Source organism: Mustela lutreola, chromosome 2 (genome assembly GCF_030435805.1).
Source record: "Mustela lutreola isolate mMusLut2 chromosome 2, mMusLut2.pri, whole genome shotgun sequence".
In the NCBI taxonomy this organism is placed as follows: domain Eukaryota; kingdom Metazoa; phylum Chordata; class Mammalia; order Carnivora; family Mustelidae; genus Mustela; species Mustela lutreola.
In genome coordinates this window covers 28,906,532-28,930,592 of record NC_081291.1, presented here as the reverse complement: position 1 = coordinate 28,930,592, position 24,061 = coordinate 28,906,532, and the positions used below count along the sequence as shown (strand labels likewise).

General features: G+C 38.1%; 1 protein-coding gene and 1 long non-coding RNA gene across 14 annotated transcripts in view; one reads left to right on the top strand and one right to left on the bottom strand.

Moving 5' to 3' along the window:
* Positions 1 to 24,061, top strand: part of FHIT (fragile histidine triad diadenosine triphosphatase) — a 1,430,768-nt gene that overhangs the window by 676,793 nt on the left and 729,914 nt on the right. The gene's annotated exons all lie outside the window — the stretch shown is intronic.
* LOC131824085 (uncharacterized) lies at positions 12,477 to 17,716 on the bottom strand. The gene is made up of 3 exons (XR_009350743.1): positions 17,485 to 17,716; positions 14,548 to 14,693; positions 12,477 to 12,627 (listed from the first exon to the last, which is right to left on the bottom strand). It is a non-coding gene; the product is annotated as an uncharacterized LOC131824085 (long non-coding RNA).

Here is a 24,061-nt window from a genome sequence, read left to right as displayed (position 1 = left end):
AAACACATTTATGGTACTGTAATATAAAAACCTGCATATAAATGGAATTGTGTTGCTCAGGGGTCAGTTGTACTTCTGGCTACTTTGTGAAACCTTAGTAATTGAAGCTGCTTGGGTTAATAACTAGAAAGGCTGTAGTTGTTGCTTTAGTGTTTTTGTGTTCAAAAATTGAAGCTTTTGAGAGAAGAACTAGGTCTTGGGAAGCCCATTGAGTTTAACATCTGCTATCACTTTTTTCCTGCCTAATCCAAAGGCAGCCATTTTTTACATTACTGGCAACCTAGACTAGATTGATTGTTTTTTCCTCTGAAATCTTATTACCCTCTATCCACTGAGTTCTCATATACTAAGTATCATCATAACATTTGTTACATCATAACATTGTTTGTTTACATAACATTATATGTACACACTTGATCCAAGAAGCTCCTTGATGGCAAAGGAGCTATGTCTTAGATTTCTTTGAGTGCTTTGCACCTTCAAGTATGGTGTGTGTATATACATAATATACAGCCATAAGAGTAAGTGTGAGTAAAGCGTATATTACCTAAAAAATTTTATTTCAAAAGCACTTAACTGCTTTGTATTTCTTCTTATTATGGGCATACAAAATCTTTTTCTAAAATAACTGATGAAAATCTGGTTGGCTCAGTCAGTTAAGCATCTGACTCTTGATCTCAGCTTGGGTAGTGATCTCGGGGTTGTGAGTTTGAACCCTGTGTTGGGCTCCATACAGGCCATAAGTCTTCAAAAATAAAATAAAATAAAATAAAATAACTGAGATTCCAGTATGAAAATTCACCTGAAGTGTCAGTTAAAAAGCATATTTTTGGACTGTGCCTTGACTCCTTCACCCTAAACTAGAAAGTTGAATGTAAGAACCAGAAATTGGAATTTAAAAGAAACCAGTCATTCCTGATTTTGGGGATGCACATCCATGCAACAGTGAGACAAAAGTTTAATAAAACAAAATGCAGAAATTGATCATGACTGAGAGGTGGTAAAAAGGTGGGTTAGTTGGGATTTCTTAATTACAAAGAAATATCTATAGAACTGAGTGTTACAGATAGTATGGCACGTTGAATTATTGAATAGCTTGAATTGTTTAGATTTTGTGTTTATACATCTTTATAACTGAAATAAGATAAACAGTGGCTGTCTATAACAAGTTATCAAAAAATGTTAAATGTATATTGCAGTATGATTCCTTGGATCATATTAGTTTGCCATCCTTTGTAAGGGGTGATGAGAAGTAACTTCTTAGGGACCAGCTTTTTTCCCAGAATGGCTTGCTGTCAGCTGAGTAAGTTTTCTGACCTCTAATTTGGCAAATTGGTCTGTTATTGCCTCTGGTTCAAAAAGTCCATTTTCCTTCAAATTAGGTTCAACGGATCATGAGTGTTACGTGATAGGTGCCAAGTTCTATGCTATCTGCTGGGGATGATGTTTTAAAAAATAAATAAAGGCCCATGTTTGTACAATGCTTCCTTGGGACCAGGCCCAGTTACTGCTTTATGTATATTAACTCCTCATAACAAAACAAAACACCTTCTTTGTTATTGTTCTTATAAATAAGGGACTAGACTGAAAGAGGTTATGTTCTTTGAGGTAGACCGAGGATCTAACTTGAACAGCCTCATCCTGGGGTTTCTACTCTTGTATCTTGCAACTTTAATTGGAACTGTGCAGAGCAGAATGTAGTACTTCTCAGAATTTTTTTTTTTTTTCAACATAGTTGAATTTTGATTTGTGCTGCTCAGGGGCCAGTTCCCTGGGAGAGGTATCCACATGATCTGTGGCTTCCCTTCTAGCCTTGAAGGAACTCAAGCTACTCCTCATGTTGGAGGGACTTTTTTTGTCTTTAGATCAGCTCTGTCCACTAGAGCTTTCTGTGATGATGGAAAAGCCTTATAAGCCTGCTTGACCCAATATAGTAGCTGTATGTGGCTCATGAGCCCTTGAGAGGAGGCTAGTGTGACCAAGGAACTGAATTTTTTTCCCGAGGAACTGAATTTTTAACTTAGTTTTAATTGATTTAAATAGCCACAGATCCTCGTGGCATCTGTGTGAAACAGTGAAACTCCAGATCTGTCTTTGCACAATTGCTACCATTCATTTGCTCCAGACCCATTTCAGGGTGCTCTCTGCCAAGGTTTCAGCCTACAGTAGCTGACCCACTGAACAGAGCACCACATACGACTCATGTTAAAAGTATTCGAAGGAGTGTAACCCCTTTGAAGGCAAGGACATTATTTCCTTCATTTTACATACTCAGAACATATATTGCACACTAGATCAGGAGTTGGCAAATTCTTTTTTGTAAAGGAACAAATAGTAGATCTTTTCTGGGCCACAGGGTCTTTGTTGCCATTAGTCAACTATGTTATAATGTGAAACTTGCTCTAAATAATAGGTAAATGAATAATAAGTATGGCCATATTCCAATCAAACTTTATTTACAAAAGCAGGTGTCAGCCTAGTTTGGCCCTTGGGCTATCTTTTGCAGCCCTCCCATTAGACACGTAATTGTCTGTTGTGAATGAATTGGTATGTTCATTTGTTGTGTACTAATTTTTTAGTCCACTATGTGCCTGGCCCTGGAAATAGGATCATGAACAGGCAGATAAGGGTCCTACTTTTATTCTGTACACAGAGGTTGACAATAGGAGATGAAACCCATAACCATAAGCCCATCAATCATGAACAAAATGATTTTGTGTTATAAGTACATAAGACCAACTACTCAGGGTGGTCAAGGAAGGCATTTCCTTGGATGTGACATGTGATCTAGGAACTAACAAGGACATGCAGCCCCATGAAGAACAGTGGCAGGGAATTCCAGGTGGAGGAAAACAAGAACAAAAACCCTGGGGCAGAAAGAATTTTGCATGCTCAAGAATGTTTAAAAAACCGATGGCAGAGTCTATGAGGGTGAAGCCTGGGAAAGAAGAGGGAAAATCCTGGGACCCTGAAACCAGATTAATAAGAATTTTTAGGGACTTGATTTTAGGGCAGTGAGAAATCTTTGGTGAAATTTAAAGGAAGGGAACATCCATGTGGATTTTTCTGCAGTGTGGCTTAAATGTCCCTTCTTCTCTTCTTCGTACCTTGTTCTGTTTATCATCCTCCATCTGCAAGGGCCTGGGTCTGCAGGAACAGTGAGTGAGGCATGTTCATCTACATCAGCCATTTTGCATTTATTTATAGTCATTTAATATATAGAGTAACTGAATATAGTTATTTATAGATTCTGTAAAGCAAACACTATCAAGCATTTCTTTATTGATGCTGTAGTTCAGATCTGTCATGAGTTACTTTGTTTTTTGTCTTTGTTTTTGCTTTTGCTTTGTTCCTACCTTCAATACCAATTTCAAGATCTCACACTGCATATCTCAGATTCTTGTGTAATATTAAATTTCCTGGAATATTTTGATTGTTACAAACCTCTATTGCAGAGTAAGTTTCTGGCAACAACCAATTAAGACTATCCTTAGATAGTCTTGTGGATTTTTCTTAGAGTTTAAACCATTTTTTTTAAGTTGAGATTAAAAAAATGAGTAGGTAAAAGAATGAGTAGGTGTTAAATTTCTTTGAAGCAGATGTGTAGTGCATAGATCCTAGAATGTAGAAAGGTACTTGCTAGTTTCATTTGGAGAAATAATTAAGGGGCATGGTATTGTTCAACTGTTGGTTCAACTTTGCCTAGTGCAGTAGAATACAAATATTTGACCTTCTTGACAAAGACAGATGGATTGAGGCTACATACCATGATATCATTAGGTTGTTGAATAACATCATTATTCATGATTATAAGGAATTATTCAGGTGAAATGGCAAACCTAATAGAAAGCTATTATTTGTGCAGTGAGTATAGTTTTACTGTCCTTGTCATTCCAACCCTGTAGTCAAATTGAAGATAAGATATATGTATTTATTTTGCCACAAAGAATCATTAATAGCATAATTTAAACAAATGGAACCAATTATAATTAGTAATTTAGTAAATCAGATCATAAAATATAGTTCCAGAAAGAAGTTCATACACTGTGAATCTAAAAAATGAACATTTTTGTCATTTATGGGATTGTTTCTTATTTATGAATTCATGTTTAACTGTGTAAAATTTCTATAACCATTGATATATGCGACATTTTATTTCCAGTGAAGATTTGAGAGATGCCTTCAATTTAAAGTAACATTTTAAGGTAGTATCCTTTTGGCTGGCACTCCAGGTGTGCACAAATCATGGCATAGAGCCAAATCCTATCCCCTGTGTGTTTTTGTAACTAAAGTTTTCTTGGAACACAGCTACCCTCATTCCTTTATGTGCGTCTGTGGCTGCTTCTGCCTGGCATTGGCAGAGCTGAGTAGTTGTGACAGAGACCCTATGGCTCACTGGGCCTGAAACATTGACTGTCTGGCCTTTGACAGAACACATTTGCCAACCCCTGCACTAAGGAACTAAATGAAAAAAATAAAAAAATAAATTGTGCCTTGATTGATTTCAAAGCAGTCTTGAGGGACTCCCCAAATCCATAAGGCTGGGAGAAATTCACATCAGGAGCCATCTTGTTAAGGTCATGTGATGGCAGGCCTGATGCAGGTGTACCAGTTAGACCATCAGAAAATTGAGTGGAATCATTACAGTATGCTGTAAAAACAGGAAAGCCTAAATTCACTTTCTCTGGTATGATTTTAGAATGTTCTTGCCTGAAACTGTGATAGAATAGATAAATCCCGAGTTCCTCCACAACCCTACTAATATGGCTCTATATAGAACAAACACCAAGAAAAAAAAATGTGCAAATAAAATTTGATCATGGGTGTGAGAATATTTTTCCAAAAATATATTTCCAGAAACATGCCAATGAAAGAACTATGTAAACTCCCATCAAATTTAGAAATTGTCTGTTTATTTGTTGAATTATTAATTTTTTTTAAATTTGAGAGGTATTTCAAATACAAAAATATACAGGAAATAATGAGCTACACAGATTTTTAAAAATTAACATATTTGTTGGGACGCCTGGGTGGCTCAGTTGGTTAAAAATTAACATATTTGCATATATCTTCAGATTTTTTTGTTTTAAGATTTTATTTATTTATTTGACAGACAGAGATCACAAGAAGGCAGAGAAGCAGGCAGAGAGAGGAAGGGAAGCAGGCTCCCTACTTAGCAGAGAGCCTGATGCAGGGCTGGATCCCAGGACCCTGGGATCATGACCTGAGCTGAAGGCAGAGGCTTTAACCCACTGAGCCACCCAGGTACCCCAAAGTAGCACAAGGTTTTGTTTTTGTTTTTGTTTTTGTTTTTTATTTTTTTAAGATTTTATTGCTTCAGCTCTTTTAAAAAAATAAAATGTTATAGATACACCCCATGTTCTAACTCTCATCTTAATTCTTCTTCCTCTTTTTATTTATTTATTTATTTATTTATTTTTAAAGATTTTACTTATTTGACAGACAGAGGTCACAAGTAGGCAGAGAGGCAGGCAGAGAGAGAGGAGGAAGCAGGCTCCCCACAGAGCAGAGAGCCCGATGCGGAGCTCGATCCCAGAACGCTGAGATCACGACCTGAGCCGAAGGCAGAGGCCTCAACCCACTGAGCCACCCAGGTGCCCCATCCTCTTTTTATTTTTAAAAAATTTTTTAATATTAATTTATATGTGTGTGTGTGTGCATGTGTGTGTGTCTGAGAGAGAGAGAGAGAGAGAGAGAACACACAGAGGGAGAGGGAGAAGGAGAAGCAGAGTCTCCATTGAGCAAGGAGCCCAGTGTGGGGCTTGATCCCAGGACCCCGGAATCATGATCTGAGCCAAAGGCAGGTGCTTAACTGACTGAGCCACCCAAGTATCCTGGATTTTTAATTTAAATGGATATTTGTCATTGACTTTTTGCTTGGAAAAAATAGGGAATGGAAACTTATATTTCTTTACCTCATAAAAAAGTGAACACAAATCCTCTTAGACTTTTTGGAAGAGTTTTAGAATAAGAAAAGTGGAAAAAAATTGAGAAATGAAGAACTTGTCTGTTTCTTCTTTACCAGTATTTTTACTTAAAATGTATTTGAACCAATTTGCTAAGCCACACAGGTATTCCCTTTAATGAAAGCCTTAACCAAAATCTTTACTCTTTTTTTTTTTTTTTTTTTTTTTTTTAAACCATGGATGTCTAGTTTTTGGTCACTCAGAAGAACCTAAACTTCATGTTTCATACAACTTTTCATTATGTTCTTAAATAAGAGTAGAATGATTTGCTCTTGGAAGTTTTTCTTAAATCCAGTTCTAAGTATTTAGAATTTTAGACGCAATCGTATTTCATTCAGTTCGTACTATTTAAAGTTCAATATTTGAGTTTTGTCAAAATAAAAGTATAGGTTTTTTTCTTCATACCCACATTTTAAAATGTCATTTTGGAAATGGTAATAAAACAGAGCATTAAACCGAAATTAGTATGATGTTGAAGGTGTGATCTAATTAAAATGCAAATGTAAGCACATTTCTTCAAAATTGACATTGAAGCTTAGATACTCCCCAATAGTGGGACTATTGCTTGTTGATAATTTGATTTGACAGGTTCTCTTCGTAAGTTCATTGCTTTAACCTCACAGCGTAAGCATATATTGGCTTGTCTGATAAGATGAGAAAATTTAGGCAGATTCAAGAAGCTTAAAATGAAATTTAATGAGTCATGATCTTCCTGGATATATTCATATCCTACTTATTAGAGAAGTTTGAAAAATGCCTGCCATCTACACATTTATGCCTTATTGAAAAATCAGCATTTTAAATCTAAAATTCACACCTTAGGTCCTTTTTGTCTGTGTGTCTGTTGTCCTTAAGTCAACATTTCATGTTGCTCTCTTTACGTAAAAATATATTCTGATTTTCTCCACTCCCCTAAATTCCAAATGGCTTTGAGGAAGACTGTTTTATGTAAACAAGATTGGGAAGCCCTTGATTGAAAAGGGACTGGAAGGAGGTTTGAAGCTGACTAAACATGCGGTACAACTTCTAGAAACCTTTTGTGCTCTAACATGGACCTTAAAGCAAATATGATTGTAATGGAACTTTTACTTTTGTTTCTATTTTTAAAATTTTAAGGTAATTGGGGTACCTGGGTTACTCAGTGGGTTAAGCCTCTGCCTTTGGCTTAGGTCATGATCCCAGGGTCCTGGGATCAAGCCCCACATCGGGCTCTCTGCTAAGCAGGGAGCCTGCTTCCCCCTCGCCCTCTGCCTGCATCTCTGCCTACTTGTGATCTCTCTCTCTCTGTCAAATAAATAAGTAAATAAAATCTTTTAAAAAAATAAATAAAATAAAATTTTAAGGATGAAATTGGTAACCTACCCCAAATATCTCAATACTTATGAAAAGGCTTTCTTATCCTATTGAATAGCTGATGGTTATAAAATGAAATGCATTTAAATCCATGGCTAAAGATGATTAAAATATCATACAGAACCAAAGCATTCCAGCTGTAGATGTTCATTAAATTGACCATTAATAACTTGTGATAAAAAGGAATATTACTGCATTCATAAATTTTATATGCAGATTTTATTAAGCTGGCATGTTATATGAATTGATTGTCTGACATCTTCTGGCTGTGGCTGAAGATAATAGTGTTTCATAGACATTTTCTATAATCTGAGAATTCTGATAGACTGTTTCTAGCTAGTGATGTTTTTGTTCTGGTTGGCATTTCTTTTGCCCAGTATACAATTAGAAAATATAATTATAGCTTTGAGTATGAAACATTATAAGGTTAGTTGTGTCAGCATATCTATTATAATCTTGCTTTCTGTAGGGCTTCTGGTTGAGAGAAGAGAAAAAGGAGTATGTAAGGAGAGGCAAGAAACTATGTGTCAATTTGGCTCACTCTATTGTCGTCTCAATAATGAATTAGTTCCACTTGTTTCTTGAAAGGTAAATGCACTCTCCTTTGCTGTTACCTAATGTTAAGATGATATTTCAGTAGGTTATTGTTTGCCTTTCAGATCTGTGCTGCTTTAATATATCTTTTAACGTGTTTCTAGCAAACAACTTGACACCATTTGATTTTGTCCGTTTACTGTTGACCCACCAGATTGCTTTCCACTTAGAAATCATTAAGGGCTTGGTGCAAGGTGTGCTTTTCAGGTTTGGAGATCCAGCTTATCACTTCTCGGGGTCTTTTATTTCTCTTCCTTTGCTTTCTAATGTTTTATTTTCAGAGGTTGAGGATAATGTAGTGCAGGGGTCAAAGCATGGACCCCTGTGGCCAGAATGCTTTAATGAGAGGCCTGAAATTGCTGCCTGGGCAAGTCACTGAACATCTTGGGACCTGTAGCCTCACCTACAAAATAGTGTAACAATCATATCTACCCTATAGGGTTGTTTGGAGAATTAGTTCAGTCATGAGAAGGGCTCAGAGCATAGAAAGTGCTAAGTAAGCTAGCTGTTATTAATACCCATATGCACACATTAGTAAGAGAGAAGAGGTGAAACCTCCTTTTTTTTTCTTTTTTTTTTTTAAAGAGGTGAAACCTTAATCAGATTTGTCTTTATGCAAATCAAGTGAGAGGTGATTGAGGTCCCCACCTGAATTCCTCCCCTGCTCAAGTCTGGTGAGAATGAGAGGTTTTGAGTATTCTGGGCTTGAGTATTTAGGGTTGTAACCTTGTGGAAATAGATATAGCTCTCTCAGCCTCAGTTTCTGTTTTTTTCTAAAATGGGGATAATTATGGTAAATCAGTGATGGGTCGCTGGGGTAAATATATCTTTTTATCTGAGAATAAAATACACATCTGGTACACAATTTGAGTTCAGTAGTTGGCTCATTTTATGATACATCACATTTTTGTTATCTGCTTAAAGTGAGAGGGGTTGGGGGGGCAGTAGTGGTGTCTCATGTAGTATTTTAACTACCAGATATTATGAAAATAGTAACTTACAATTTGGGGGGCTTAATACATACAACCAAGTAAGAGTGGCTAAAACCATATCACAAAATCATTCACAAAAGCATTATGAGTATTATTCATCTTAGCCTGTAATTGCCTAGTTGCTAGTAGAAGATTGTCCTTTGCCTTGATTTGTTTCGGAGTTTTAGAATTTGGCCATGTCTTTATATTGTGAAATTCATTGCCCATTTTGGTTAAAAGTAAACTTACTAAATGTGAAAGCTGAAAGGGTTACTTTCCACTGTTACTTAAATTTGAAGAGAACTGAGAGCCAGTGTGTGTGTGTGTGTGTGTGTGTGTGCGCGCGCGTGCGCACGCGTATACATATACTCATATACATAGCAGAGGAGAGAAAATGACTGACTACAAGGAGCTGACTTCAGTTTGATGCCCTTGTTTTGTGTCTGGAAAATTTGAAATAGGAAGGGTTGTCATACTTTATAGCCGTCTGTGAGCATAGTCATCTTCTGCCGATGAAAATAGGCACAGGCCCTTTTCCCAAAGATGAAAAAGAAATTAGGGTAAGCTAATGAAAATTAGGCAGAAAGCCTCAAAAATTAGCATATTGACTGCTTCGCCTTTCACAATAATGGTTTAAAAGCCTGTTATGTAATTTAGATGTGCGCAGAATTTTTATCTGAAGTGAGCAGATGTTCTGGTCAGTATCTGAGCAGTAGAATAGTAGAAGCAGGTGTGAGTGATTAGTGAGTGGGCACAGGTGACTTTAGTTAATGTTTGTGGGGTCAGTGCTACATATTGTTCGGACCAAAAAGGTATAAGCTAGATTCAAGGAAACTCCAATTTGATCATAGTCTTGGTGTCCTTGTTTAATTCAGTGTGCTTTTCAAAATTCAAACACTGATAAAAAAGAGTTTAACTAATGCTCCATTAAATTGGACAGTGTTGCAAGCCAGGGCTTTGATTGCTTTCTAAGAAATGGAAAGTGCAAGCACACACTTTCTAATGAGATTGCATGTTTTTTTCTATGCCTTCTAAGGATAATTTGGTACCTAACTCAAGTTGTATCTTGAGTTTGATTTTTTAGATTTTCCAATCAGGACCCATACCTCTGAGGAAAAAGAGGTTGAAATGAATAGGTAGCATTATTTTAGAACTCTACCTGTTCTGGAGGGAAATGATTAATAATGATATTTACTGGAGGAAGATAATAAGATTTTTTTTTTTCTAACTGATGTTACTTGTTGTATATTATGCACACTGACAACGTGTTTATTTTTTCCCTAATGCCCTCTCAGCATTGTTCTTGTTTTCTCTTCGAGATCCCAAGCCATTTCACATCATCTAGTCCAACCCCTGTGTCTCTCTCCCACCTTGGAAGTCCTCTGTGTAGCAGGAAGTGTGGGATCCATGAGTTAAAATGGAAGGACTTCTGAAGGTGGATTAAACTTTATATGTAGTTACTCAGGGAAATATTTATAGTTTCATGTTTGACACAAAAAGTTGACATGAAGTTTCTATTTTGATTTTACTTCTGGCTCTTCTACCCGAGATTTTTTTTTTTTTTTAAATCTTTTGATATTTTGAACTTGAATGAGAGTTAAATATCGTTACGTATTTGTGATCAACAAAACAACCACCATATGTGGAATAGTAATGCTTGGTGTACCGGAGAAAGTAAATTGGAAGAGCTTTTTTCTAGAATCTTTACACATGAGCTATTTTCTGTGTTTTCCACAAGAACTTCTGAAACATCCAAGATAGCCTGTTCTTTCTGTTTATATAAAACTCACATGGTATTTATTGGTTATTAACCATATTGTTTAGAGAGATGCCTGCATATGAGACTTGGACTTGTTTATGTAATACTAGACAACACAGGATTGCCAAGATTCTGTGTAGTCATAAATGCTGATTTAGTCATACTGGTTATTAAAATATCAAAATATTTCTATTGTACATAGCCATTGCCCGGAGTTCCCAGGAATGCTCCCAGACCTATTGTTCTAGCAGTCCTGCATCCTCCCCTATACTTTCCTGCAATCCAGCAATCATAGAACTCACCCCCTGCTCTGCAGAGGTCCTGCAAAACCCCATTCCCCCAACATTTCAAGCTTCTAGAAGCCCTTCGCTTTAATAGATGTGACATCTGAATGGGCCTACAATGAATGTTGAATAAGTAAAAGGTTACTTGGAATAATAAGATAAAAGGGAAAAGTATCTTTCAATCTTGGTATGAAGTCCCCTAAACTGCATAAGTGAAAGGAAACAAGTAACAGCAAAATCTGTCCTAGGGCCGGGACTGAGCTAACCATGTCTGAAACACTGCTGGGAAACATACCTGGGACTTAGTAAGTATGGTGATACACTGAGCATCTCAAATAGAACCTTTAAATTCAATCATAAGAGCTAAGTAAATGTTTGACAAGTCTGCCACCACGCCCCCTACCCCCAGCATTGCTTTGGTTTCTTGATCTCTTAGTAAAGCTTTGCATTTAAATTAAATGGATGTGCTCTCATCTTTATGTTTTGAGCAGCTCCAGGGGCTTTGTCTGGGTTTTCTTTCTAGCCTTTCCTTCCTTCACAGAACACTTGTACTTGGATCACAGAATGTTGGCTTCACAGAGGGTCTAGTAAATATCTGAATAAAGAACCTCTAATCACTCGTTTTTTTTTTGTTTGTTTGTTTGTTTTTGTTTTTGTTTTTTTAAATTTTAACAGGCACTTAGAATGCCCATCCACATTCCCTATGCTTTAGTTGCAGAAATGGATTTTCTGGGAAATGAACTTGAACTTTGTTACCTGGTTATATCTTTGGGATGATGGAAAAGGGGAGATGGGAATAGGAGTCAAGCTTACTGCATAAGTGGCTTGGCATTAAGACTTTATCATCTCTGAATTGTGAGAGAACGAGTTGAACTCGGGACTCACTCTTTTGTACTATAAAACATGATGATGAAGTGTTTTGACTTTACGATAGGCTTACTTCTCTCCATTAACATGTTTGAGATAGGCAGGCATCACAGAAAACCCCAGGCATGAAATAATTGAGAGGTGAATTCAAAATGGATTATGTGTAGCCTGTAGAAGTATGTAACTGTACCTATTAATTGCTACACTTCACATCTGCATTGTCTTCCGAATGCTCTTGAAGGAATGTGACAGCGCAGGTGAGCAGAACCTAGGCTTCTTCATGGTTATTTTTGTGCGTGGATCCCTACTTGCATAGTATTTCCACCTTTATGTTTCCAACTCTGAGCAGTAATTATACTTGAAAAAAAGAAAGGTAATTATAAAATTGCAGTAGCCATGAGCCTTAGTTTCTCATTCTGCTTTAAGCAGCTTTTGCAACCTGCTCAGAATGTTCTTCCCGCTTTTGCCTCCCTTCATGGAGCTCTCACGTTGGTGTCCCCCAGGTCTTGAGTACAGTGTCCGTGACAGGAATTCAGGTGTTTGACTTGCCTCAAGTCCCTTATTCTGCCCCTTCCTCACTGGGTGCCCCTTGCTCAAGCCATGAAACCTTTCTAGGGGTGGTAGTGAGATTGGCCCAAGGATCAGGCATACAACATCCTTAACAAATATTAACTCTTATTATCATTTACATGGTGTTTATGGTGACCCAATTTGCTTGTGGTACAGTTACTTGGTTAGAAATCATTTGACTGTCTCAGTCCTTCCTGATGTTTCTGGAACCTGACGACACATACTTCAATTTTGTGATCTCTCTGAAAGAGCAATAGAAGAATGATTTCAATTAACTCACATTTAAATTAACTTTTTGAGAAGTTGTAGCTTAAAAACAAAACTAGTGATGCTAATGCTTTTTTAAAGAATTAAGTTTGTACTTAAGATATATATGAGAAAATTGGAAATTTAATCACTAGATAGTTAACATTGTTTTTGTCATTGTTTTTGGTATTTTACAAGACCTTTAAAACATATTAATATTGTTAATATGTTAATTTTTTAGGATCTTTTTAGAAATGTTTTTTAAGTCCTTGTTTTTTTAAAGCGACACATCTGGAAGTATGTAAGTCGAAATTATGTGATGACTGATTTGCTTCCAAAGAAATTGGAGAGTGAATTAGGGTAAGATTGGCTGTGGCCCAAGATTGGCAATGAGTTGGTCATTTTGGCAAGGTTGTATGTCAAGATTGATGTTACTAGTCTACTTCTGTATATGCTTGAAATTCACCATAATAAAAATAAAATAACAAAACTAGGTTAAAGAACCCTTAAACTCAGTCATTATTACTAGTTACAGTAAACATATTTACCAAAAGGTTTCTATCAGCTGTATCTAGGTCACTAGGGTAGACAGGTTGGCTGATGGGTGATAGGAGTAGAGTGTGTGCAAAAAATGAGAGAAAGGCTCTCATTTGTAGTCGTAAGTTGACCCAAAATATGTGATAAAATCCAAATTTGTTTGTACAGGGAGGCCCATTGAAAGATAAAATATGCATCATCAGATTTTCCTTTTTGAGAAGTGTTTTGATTTGTTTATTGAAAGCATATCTTTGAGGCATAAAAGGGTTTATATTTGAAGTTGTTAGGATTTGCTTGCATCCAGAATATTACCTTAAATAATTAATGGAGGAAACAGCAGAGCCTGCCCTTCTCTGACCTATAGATCTTTAGACAGCGCTGAAAGAACCGATGGTGTACAGTGCTTTCTTTGCCTAACCTGTCAGGCCCCTTCGGAGGCATCCTAAATTTGCTGATGGATTCTAAAGTAACTGATGTTTGATGTTAGGCAGCTTTGGGGGAATTGTTCAAAGGATTGGGATGTTTGCAGTGCATGGAAATGTATGCTTTTTATGATCTGTTCAGCTCTAACTCTTTGAGACCCTCTATTTTACGATTAGATGATGCTTTTAAAAAACTAAATTGCATCTGACATATGGCTTGATCTTTCTTCCTCTAATTACCAAACAAAACCAAATAAAATTTCCTATTGGAGATTCTAGCTTTGAGTCATGTACTTTTTATTTTTGATTATATACACTCTCATTTTAAGTATCCTGTAAATATTTATTGTACCTTCTATCATATTTGGGAAATTGTGCCTTTTTCAGTTCCCATTAGAGTTGACAGCATATATTAGTTTATAGAGATAGCCATTATAACAAGAATATTCACTGATGGGTACACAGAAATATATCCTCTACTGTGCTACTTCATGCTGGTCAAAAAGTCTTAGACAAACGACTTTTGATAGGGAAACTGTTCTTTGGAATATTCATATCTTCAGCTTAGAGAGAGAGACTTATTTATTTTTTCTGTGATCTCACTGCCATTACTGATCAGAGTTTAGGGTCTGTGTATGAGAAGGTAAAATATCTTTGACTCCCTCATTTTTTTTCCAGAGAATTTCAAAGTCTTTGATGCTAGTGCCTTGTCTCTTTCAAATATTTACTATTCCACCCCCTTCAACCTCCCTACACAGATTTTTAGTGCCTCCTGACCCCTGCATTTTGGACCAATTAACTTTATGTCCTCTAGGACACTCAGCTTTTGTATCTGAATAAAAATATTTGCAAATACTTTGGGGCAGTGTTGCATAGCACTATAACTTTGATGTCAGTTAAGGGACAAAGTCATATTTCCTTTCTTCCTTGGAGAATCAATAATGTGGTCATACTTACAGAGACAGGCACGTCTGAACCATGGGCAGGCAGTACATTATTTTCAAATCTCTTTTCTCCCAAAGGTCCCTCAAGTCTAGTTCTCTTTGACAGTTTCATCATGAGTGCTCTACAGTCTTGTTGTCCTGGGCAACCTTAGAAAAGTTCTATGGAAAACAATATAATTAATACAATGTCTTTTACTGGATCCTGTGTCTTATTCCCAAAACAATAGTTACATTGCATTTCATTTCAATAGTGCACTCCATGGCATGTGGCTTGGATTTGATATGTGGTGTGATTGTATTCTCTGTGTCATTGGGAATTTTGAGCATGTCTTATGAATAATTTCCTGATACCTTCAATATGCTCTTTCTTTTATTCATTTATTTGTTAATGCAAAAAAAAAAAAAAAAAAGAGTGCGTGTTGTGTGTAAGACATTTTGCAGGGTATGTGAAGGACCATGCAACAAGGTAGGGAGGAAAGGCTTTCTGTAATGCCTTTTATATGCCTTACATGTAAGAGTATGGGACCTGGTACATAAATGGTGGTGGTCTTATTGGCATTCTTGTTGCTGTTGATGCTTCTGTGCCTCTGATCATCATCATCACCATCATTCTAATGCTTTTGTCAGATCTCATTCTACTCTCTTTATAGAGTTTGATTTCTTTGCTGAAAGAGGCGTTAAGAACTGTGATGATAATCATGGCTAGGCATCATGGATTGGAGGTGAGAGCATCCTATAAAAACCTAATGTGTTTTCAATAAATGAAGTTCATTCTAATCTGCTTGACTCCCTTACTCTTGAATTTGTTGACTAAGATTATTCTCTGATATATCGACCAGGACAGGACCGAGGTCATTAAACCCAATTATTGTGAATGGTGCCGGCTGTGCATTCACGCTGCCTGGGGTCAATTTCTGATTCCCATTCTCAGTACCTGTGTAACTTTCACTCTCCATCTTATTTCTTCATGTGTAAATGAGGATCATAAGATTAATGCTTGTTGGAAGGATTAAATTTGGTAGTAAAATAAGTGGTCACCCAGTGCCTGGCAGGTCAGTACCTCAGGGCCATAATTTTTGTTGTTGCTCTAATTGTTTTTATTACTATTATTTGTTATTACTTTGTTTCTTTTTAAATTTCTGCAACGAGGTCCAAATTCCTAACGTTATACCCAACCAAGAACCTATGTCCTTGTGTGTGTTGTGTGTACTTTTGGCTTTCTGAAGTGAGTATATGGAACTTGAACTCAACCAAGATAATTCACCTCTCATTCATACCATGAACAGAGTAGAAAATAATCTTGTGCTGTACTTTTGTTAGGGAAGCTCAGATTAAGTCATTTTACACTGTAGACTGATCGTTAAATCCGACTTTCAGCCTCCTACCCACGGAGACAAAAATAATTAGTATGTGCTCTACCTGATTGCTGAAACAGGCATGTTTATTTTCTCTGTGTGTTTACATTTGCTTACCTATACCGATTATTACAAAACATCTTTGGCATGAAATCTATATATCAGAATAGTAATGTCATAGTCCTTGCAGTAGCTGTAGATTACAAAATTTTTATGAAACATTTTAACAATAGGAGTGCCCTTTCTGGGCTCTGCAGAGAGACCTCCAGTTACTACTGCATAACGTGGCTGGCTGATACCTCACAAGATAGTACGTTCAGTAGGCATGAGCTAATGATTATCAAAGGAGATTCAATAGGAGACCTAACTCTCTTAGAAACTCCAAGATGAACATAAACATTCAAATTCCCTTTCTGCATCTCTCTTCAGAGCAAAGGAGTAGATAATAATAGGAAAGGAGTGAAATATTTGCCAATTCTCTTTGTAGTCTTCATTTTGTGGACCAGCCATTTTTCTGATTTTTGTTATGCTTGAGATTATGTGTGAAACATTCTAAGCAATGACGTTGCATTCAAAGAAATGAAAAAATAAAAATCTAAAATCCTCAAGCAATTAGAATCATCTTTCCCCTCTTTATGGATTAAGGACAGACTTTATTTTTCTTCTTTTTTTTTTTTTTTAAACCCTTCTTTGTGTTTCTTTCATAGGAAAAAGAAAGGTGATTTTTTGAATTTGATATCACAGTAGATTCTTTCCTTAAAAGCACTGAACTCTACAGGTATAGTTTTGTTTTTATTAATACTAATTTTTACATGAACTCTGTTCTTGGAAAACAGCAATAGATAAAGGAATCTGCTACCCTTGTGTTGAGGAAAAAGGCTTGCAAAGAACCACTCTTGCCCAGTTGGCTTACATATGACTAATGGGTGCCCCTCTCCTAGGACACAGACCCCTCCCACATTCCCCTCCTTTGTCTGAAATGTTTGTACCCTTTGTCCAAATACTTGTTGATGGGGCACCTGTGTGGCTCAGTCATTTAAGCTTATGCCTTCAGCTTGGGTCTTGGTCCCCAGATCCTGGGATTGAACCCTGTATTGGTTCCCTGCTCAGTGGGAGCCTGCTTCTCCCTCTGCCTCTATGCTCTCTCTCTCTTTCTCTATTGCAAGTAAGTAAATTAAAGAAACAAAACAACAACGACAACAACAACAAAAACCCACAAATACTTGCTGACTTAAATTGACCACCCTGAAGCCAAGCATCTCTCCTCTCTCCCAGGCCAGGAATTTTCCCCAGTCCTTGATCTTCAGAATGCAGTACAGCTCCTGAGAACTGGCTGACCTCAGGGAAACCCTTTACCTCGTCAGTTGCTCAGTCATGCTGTGCGCTCATCCCATTTTCCTAAGCCTGGGTCTTTCTAGATGTGTTTGCCCCTCCCTAGAAAAGAAAATTCCTTTCTGCCTGACCTTAGAGACAAGAGCTCTCTCCCTGCCGCATTCGTCTCCTTCTTCCTATCACCATCGTCCCCCTCTCCTTACTGCCATCATCGTTTCAAATAAGGTCCATCTTTACCTAAGCCTGGGTTTGTTTATATTTACCTTTTGCATTTATTTCCTCTGTGACCCACAGTTGTTGCCTGGTTTTAGTGTTTATAGCATCTTCATGCAAACAGTAATGGAACTTCCTATGTTCTAGAGTCTTTGTCTGGAACTTTTGATACATTGGCTCTATTTCTCTGCCTCTTACAAGGGGAGTATTTTTATTTATATATTTTATCCCTAAGAACAATGAAGTTCAAGGTATGTTACATCGGTGGTGCGGTACTACCTAAATGAGAAGCTTGGAGTTTGAAGATTGCTATGACTGACTTCACAGTTGTTTTGTTTTGTTTTTCTATACCTGCCACTGTGAAGTCATGAATGCAAGTAATAATGATGATGACAGCTGTACTGTTGAGTGAATTGGTGCTAGGTTGGTTTGTTTGTTTAGATTATACTTATTTACTTGAGAGCAAGAGCACAAATGAAGGGAGGGGCAGAGGGAGAGAGAGAAGCAGACTCTTCACTGGGTAGGAAGCCCAACATGGGGCTTGATCCAAGGACCTAGTGCTTATAACCTGAGCCAAAGGCAGATGCTTCACTAACTGAGCCACCCAGATGCCCCTGAATGCTAGTTTTTATGCTAACTCCTTAGTGTGTATGTTCCCTGCATAATACTGACCACAGAGCAGGGAGGTTAATGCCATTAATACTTCCTTTTAGTTTACACTAGAAGAACATGAGGTTTGTGCGCTTGAGCTGTTTGGGATAAGCCCAAGAAGTCGCTATCTAAGCATGTATGTAAATGACCACTAAACTGGTCCCCTTCACCTTTTCACTATTAACAGGCCACCTGGGTTCCAGGATACAGCCCATCCACTTACTTCTCTGCCGGCTTTGGTTCTGAGCACACACTTGCTTCTCCAACTCAGCCCCTGGCAGCTTTGCTGGTGTGGTTTTTCTGGTGAGGCTGTATAGCTTGGGTTTCAAAGTAATAACCACAGTATTAAATCTGTTCTGTCTTTATGTCGAATTTAATGTTTATTTGCTATTTTGCACATAAATAAAGGATCCATTAGGAAAATAAGGCTTTTCAGACCCTCTGGCATATGTCCTATTAGCCAAGGGGGAATATATTTAAGTAACTGGGTTGCTTAATCTTCCCTGACCTTTAATTCCTTCATCTGTTCAACGGGCATCACAAGATACCTAACAGATAGTGATGCTGTGAAGTTTGAAAGATTAATGAATACAGAGTCCCTGGCCTAACACCCAGCACACGGTAAATGCCTCCTCAGTTGCTGCTGTTATTTTACTGTTACTTTTTTCCCCCCTTTTCTCCGAGTGATTGGCCTATATCAAAGGAGTATAGTGTCTTTTTATGGCATGAGCCAACTTCTAGAGGTGGGAAATGGCAGCTAACTGAGCGCATTGTAAGAGTCCCTGTGTTTACTATTTAAATAATGCTATTTAAAAATTGGAATTGTATTTTGTTGAGAGTGTTGCACCTGCGAAATTGAGCCTCCTGTGCCTCATGTTTGTTTGGATGATGTAGTTAATGATTTTATTATCCAATCATTAATCAATGCACAAATGGTATGAAAATGAACATTGTGGAATTTCCAGAACATTCCAAAACTAGCCATTAATTTAGCCCTCTAAAATTGGTCTATAAACATGACTGTTTGTTTGTTTGTTTGTTTGTTTTAATTTATTATATATGAGCATAACAGATGCCTTTTGGGGCTTCATCCATTCTTGTTACTATTTATGATCCATCCATCCTTAGTTGATTTAAGATTCTGAGGCTTCCTTTTTCATTAGTTCTGAATTTCTCAAATTACTATAATGTGAATACATGCTCATTTTCCCCTGGGTGTAAAAATAAACTTAATGATGAAAATTATTTCAGCTTCCTATACCAGAAGGAAGTCTCGCCTTTGGTGTTGGTGTGGTCAGGGTTGACCCTCACGGCCCTTTGTCAGCTTCGTCTACTTCCTTTCTCTTGAGGGCTGGGCAAGCAGACACGGTGCCTGGCCAGATTGTGTCACTGCTGGCTTTAGTGAGAAAAAAGCAGCGGAATTGATGGAGATGACTTTTTCCTGTTCTGAGTCTAAGGTTCCATAACTGTCTCCCAAAATGACATCTCTGCTTCTGATACGGCTCCAGTGTTGTTACCCACAATTCCCCGAGGTGAGGTTTCATGTGCAAGTGCCTTCAACTCCATGTTTCTAAAGAATTCATTCCCATCAAACTGCTCCTTCTTCCACTTGTTCTGTCAGTGAAGGGTTCATGGTCTGCCCACCATTGCCTTTTTTTTAAGCCTGGAAATATTCTTCTCCATATTATTTCCCCAGTCCTGTTTGTTCTCTCAATCCCTCTTCTCCATTTCCACTCTGTATCCCAACCTCAGAGCTGTTACCATCTCTCTCTCTTCCAATCATATTTTAATGGGTTCCTAATTGATCTGCCCGCCTCCAGCTCCCCTCAGCCCTTTAGTTAATCTTGGAACAGTGCTCATACAAATTAAGTGCTTTAATTACTGTTTGATTTCAATTGAACTTTATGGAAGAAACTGGCTATCTGTGTGGGGATGGATTTTTTTAGTTTTGGTGCATATCTTGTGACCAGCACCTTGAGAGCAAAGAAGTACCACTTTCAAGTGCATTTTACCTGTTTGTTAAATTTCCTTTTGCATCATTTATGGTAATACACTTTGGTGTGCAATCAACATAATAGCTTCAGCTCTTTCAACTTTTTTTTAAAGAAAAGGATCAACTCTGGAACATGTATCTCATTAGTATTAAAAGTACTCAGTCTCTGTAAAATGAATATAATAAGAGACATTTCTATAATATAAGACCAAAGCAGATAAATGTCGGGTTGTCAGAAAACTTAAATGAATAATGGTATTTGAGGCATTTGTTTTTCTTGCAATTTGAGAAATGATAATTACTGGTATTTAAAATTTCCCCCCAACTTCTCTTGCTTCTATGTCTTGGGAATTGGGGGCTTTTGGACTCATCAGGCATTTTCCTATCCTGTCAGAAGTTTCTTGAGGGATTATCAATGGTTTTCTGTTCTCTGTGAAAAACAAAGAACATACAGTTGAAAGGCAGCAAAGACTAGACTGCTTTTAAAGTAGAGCATTTTCTAAAACTTTGCAGCATGGAAAGAGTGGGAATTTGGTTTGAAGAAATAAATGGACCGAAGAAGGAATTGTTTAAAAGGTAATTTTTTAAAAGGTAATTGTTTAAATTAAAAAAAATAATAAAAATTAAAAAATTTTAAAGGTAATTGTTTAAAAGGTAATTGTTCAAAACTTCTTATAATACCATCTTGGCATAAAATTAGTTTAGTAAGTTAAATAGGATTAATCCGAAATTATCCCCTTTATTTAAAACTCCTCTTGGAGTTTTAAAACTCCTCTGGGTGGCTCAGGGGATTAAGCATCCAGCTCTTGGTTTCAGCTCAGGTCAGGATGAGAGTCTTGAAATTGCGCACTGTATTGGGCTCTGCGCTGAGCATGGAGTCCACTTGGCATTCCTTCTTCTCTCTCTCTGCCTCCCTTCTCCACCCACACTTTCTAATGACAGGAGAAGATTTGATGGTACTGACTTAACCTGAGCCTTTAAAGTCATGTCAAGAATGTGGGGGAGGAGTGCCTGGCTGGCTCAGTTGGTGGAACATATGACCCTTGATCTCAGGGTCAGAGTCATGAGTTCAAGCCCCAGTAGGCATAGAACCTACTTAAAAAACTTCAGGGAACCAGTAGGGATTTCTTCTCCTTGGGTCATGCCTTTTTGAGCAAGAGACCAGGGGATCTTTTAGTGAGCTGAGTTCTGTCAGGGTGTGGCATATTCTGTAGATAGTTGGATGTCCCTTTCCTTCTACATTTTAAAAGGTTTTAAGGGGAAGTTAAAACATCTAGTGATACACCCACATTCTGATAAAGGGCTAATGATGTGCTCTCCCGCAAAAGAAACATCTGAATCTCTGTTTGCAACAGTCTTACTAGAAGGGGCAGGATTTCAACCCAATGTGGATGTTATTTTCTTAGGTAAAGTTACACTGATTTTTAGAAAATCAATAAAGAATTTTTTTTAAAAAGCCCTCTCACACCCCTTTATGGTGCTAGGTCCTGTGCTAAATACTCACCCTAAGTGTAAGGTAGAGAGCATTACATCATGCGTTTTACAGATGTGGCTGCGGAAGCCCAGGGGGATCAACTGCTCAAAGCTAGACTTCAGCAGAATCTAGGTTCTTTGGGTTAAAGCCATGTCCATAACCATGCCATCCCTCTGGACATGCTGTAAACTCCTCTGCATGGATGGCTTTGCAAGATCATGATTATTAGGATTCAAGATCTTTATGCTCTTTTCCCCCCAAAGAAATGTTGGGTTCAGTAGAAGTTTCCAATCTCTCTTTAGTAAGGGAGGAATAGAGAAAAGGATGGTGGGGAGAAGAGTGATGTGTATTGTATCACTGTCAGGGGAATTACAGTTTTTAGTGCCAGTGATTCTGATTGAAAGACTGAGTTCCTCAAAGTTCTACCCTTGGGCAGGGTTCAGTGGTTAGTCTTATGGAATTAAATCCATATACACTGAAGTAAGTACAGATACATAGTGTTCTGTCAATTTGCAGAATTTTGGGGGGGAAGTAAACCTGATTCCCAAGAGATAAGAAAAACAAACTTTTTTTTCCCCCCTTCTCAACATTTACATGAAATAATACCTAAATACTTTTAAGTGCGAACAAATGTCCCATGGTATTCAGTAATGCGATGCGGTATCTGTCTCCTTCTACTAGTCACAAATGAAGGAAAGATTTTGAGGAGAAATGGCATCATTTTTAAAATGTTTGTATTCTCAAAGTTCTCCTTCCATGCTGAAGTCTGAGGAGGTGATGGATTGTCCCACTGGTGAAGCTTGGGGAGAGATTAGCTGGAGCAGTCACCCTCCCCTCCGCCCCACCCCCAGCACAGTGCTCAGGGGTCTGTGCACGGTAGGCTGCAGGCGTGCCTCAGGAACATGCAGGGTTGGTTCTGTCTTGGTCAGTCTGTGAGGGAGGATCATGCCTAGTTAGTCCTGACAGGTTAGAAGGTTCTCATGGTTCACATGTGGGTACATCAGGGAGGACTTTTGAAACACCTGTACCTCTTGAGGGACCTCTCTGAAGTGATTTCCTATTAGTCTAGGGATGAAGACAAAACTGTTTACTGTGGTCTACAGGGCCCTACTCAGCACGGTCCTGACATGCCTGTCACCTCTTACCTCCTACCACCCACTGTCCCCAGTGCTCTCTGCCACTCCGTGCCTCTGTGCTCTCTGTCCAATGGGCTGGTTATGAGTGCTTGTGCTCACCAGCACTCCCCCCCAATCCGCTGCCCTTGGCAGGTGCATTGACCTCTTCCCTTTTCTCTCCCATTCCTTAAGCTTTTAGCTCAGATGTCATTTCTGCAGTTGTGGTCTGTTCTCCCTACTTAGGTCAAATCCCTAGGAAATTATAGATTTTTAGCATCCCGTGTCTGTTCTTTGAAAACCTGCCTCAGTGGTACGCTTTGGGTGTTTGAGAATAATGTGTGAAAGAGAGGAAAGAGGGTCTGATGATTAAGAGCCTGGAATCTCAAGCCATTCGGCTGCACCTCAAACCAAACTTGGCCTTTCAGCAGCCCTGTGATCTTTCTGTGCCTCAGTGCCTCTTCTGGGACATGGAGATGTCACAGCCCCTCCTCCTTAGAGATGTGCTGATGATGAAATGAGCTGATGGTAGACTGGTGCCTGATGCCCAGAAGGGGCTCATTATGTGGCAGTTCTTTGTAATATTTGATTAATAACCATTCTTCCATTAGACTTGACCTCTAGGTGGCAGGGGCTGTGCTGTTTATGTTCAACAACGTCCTCCTGCTCCTGGCACGATGCCGGGCCCATCATAGGCACCCTTTTAGTGCATGTGTTGACTATGGGCCGGCCCTGCAGTAGGCAGACTGTGAATGCTTCACCCTCTGAATCAGTACTCGAGTCAGTAATGGCATTTAAAAATGTGCTCTTGGCATGCAAATGTTGCTAGTTTTTCCCTGGCAGTTGGGGCACTTTCTGTACATTACAGAAAGTAATAGGTACAAGGATTGCCTCAGCAAATGGGTCAAATGGGTCATGCAACCCAGAATCCTGACCCTGACGCAGGAGTGAGTCCTATCTTGCATGCGTGTCCTGCTTCCACTAAACTGTGGTTTTCAGATTTTTATTTTAAAACTGCACAGTCTTTTTTTTTTTTTTTTTTTTTTAAGTTTCTTATAATCTTATGTGGAAACTCAGTTTACTAAACTGATTCCATTTAGAGGTGCTCTTGTTAGGACAGAGAAGGGCTTGTTTGGGGTCTCCCATCCTCAACCTGCCTCTGACTGCCTTTGAAGACCTTTGCCTTAAACAAAATTATGGTCTGTTTTCTAAGACTGTTTGCTGAGAAACTGACTTTGAATGCCTAATGGACCAACGTGCAGGTAACATTCAGAAGAAAATGCCTTCAACATTTTTATCCCATGTAGGGAATAGTGTTGACCTTTGAATAGCATGGGTTTGAACTCTGCATGTCCACTGATGTATGGATTTTTTTTTTCTTTTTTAAGTAATCTCTA